Raw genomic sequence first — 1742 nt, forward strand, 5'->3', positions numbered from 1 at the left:
ATATCCTCAGGTGAGAATAAAAGAAGAAAGAAATGTCATGTCCTATGAAAGACACATCTTGAAAATGCCTAAAGAAAGTTGTCATTTTTTCATGGTAAAGGGACTGGAGTCCATGTTGATGAAAACACCTTGGTGGCTGTGGTGACTGGCAGTGGCTGCAACAGCGGGGTGATGGGGTTGGTGCCTTCCCCTGATCAGCCCGGTTGCCTCCCACAAAGGGAGGCCAGACTGTGGCTTAGGCCCACTCCCCAAGGGGCACAGGGAGCAGGGAGTAGGACATTCCCTAGGGTTCCCAATATCTGATAGGGGGCAAGCTGGGCTGAAGGACCCCCGCCTCCAGTGCACAAATTTTTGTGCACCGGGCCTCTAGTATATATATTAAAGGCTAATATGCAGTGTCCCCACAGGAGTTCAACTGGAAGACTGGGAGTTCGATTGCTCGCTATGACGTGTGCTGACCACCAAGGGGCAGTGCAGAACGAAGGAAGGCCCTGGGTGGCAGCTGGAAGGCCCCAATCGGCCCAGATCATTGGCCAGGCCTAGGGGCCCTACCCGTGCATGAATTTTGTGCACTGGGCCGCTAGTGTTACTATAATATAATGAGCTCAGTAACCTGCTAGGAGTGTATTTGTGATAGGATTAGTGTTATAGAGACCCCAATTCTGCATAGTCCAGATGGAGACTTTTGTGCGCCACCATGTTCATTTGATAATAACCACCACCCCATCCTGCCCTTTCCCTTACATATGGGAAATTTACACTTCTCAGCTCTGCAAAGTCCCGTCTCCATGGAAATCTTCGTGTGAAAAACAGATCATCCTAACTGCCAGTGAAAATTACATCAGCAACAGAAGAGAAAATCTCTCTTCCTTCAGGTACATAAAAGCAGAAAGTATTCCATTTCATAAAGTTGCCTTTGTAGATTTTGTTTTTCTAGCAGAGGAATCCCCCAAGACCCTTGGTCTGCAGAAACTGTTGCTCTGGCCTGTGAAATGTCTAATAGCCTTGACAAATACTATAACTGTGAATGGTTGTTTACTTAATGTCCTCTTGCCATGACAATAATATTGAAATTGATTCCTGTTTTCTGATAGGCACAAACTTGAAATTGATTCCTGTTTTCTGACAGGCACAAACCTCTCTGAATTTTCATAATCGGGCCAAGAGCAGATCATCAAGAGGACATCTGTAATACTCTCAACAATAAAGATAAGAAAAAAAACTATATTGGAGGCCCTAACAATACAATAGGATAAGAAAAGAAAGAAAATTTATAAGACTGAGACCAAATTATCATTATTTTCAGACATAATATCTAGGTAGAAATCCAAGGAAAGTTGTAGAAATAAATCAAAAACAAATTTCTCAAAAGAACACTTGTGACCGCTGATCTTAGCTGCTCATCTTCCCTCCTCTTCCGGCCCACAGGGATCCCGGCTCAGCGCAGACTTGAGCGGAATCAGTTTCTGTTTCCCCACCGAGGCAGCAAGGCCTCGCCTTCTTTCCCGTTAGCCACCACACCCATTTCCTCCTAGAGACTCGCTCTGAGGTCAGGATGGGTGCAGATGGGAGCCAAGCAGAGGTCCTGCCGCCCAGCATCCCCGCCCTACACCCCAGTCCTAAGGATTCCTTCTGGCTCCTAGACAGTCATGTGCAAAAGTGGACCAGAGCCCTGGCCCGTAGCTCAGTGGTTAGAGCTTCCTCTTACCCCAAGGTTTCGGGTTCCATCCCCCATCAGGGCA

General features: G+C 46.9%; 1 protein-coding gene across 1 annotated transcript in view; it reads right to left on the reverse strand.

Annotated features, from left to right (window-relative positions):
* SLFN5 (schlafen family member 5) overlaps positions 1 to 1742 on the reverse strand; it is a 17850-nt gene that overhangs the window by 14889 nt on the left and 1219 nt on the right.

This window comes from Myotis davidii, unplaced genomic scaffold, assembly GCF_000327345.1.
Source record: "Myotis davidii unplaced genomic scaffold, ASM32734v1 scaffold327, whole genome shotgun sequence".
Lineage (NCBI taxonomy): Eukaryota > Metazoa > Chordata > Mammalia > Chiroptera > Vespertilionidae > Myotis > Myotis davidii.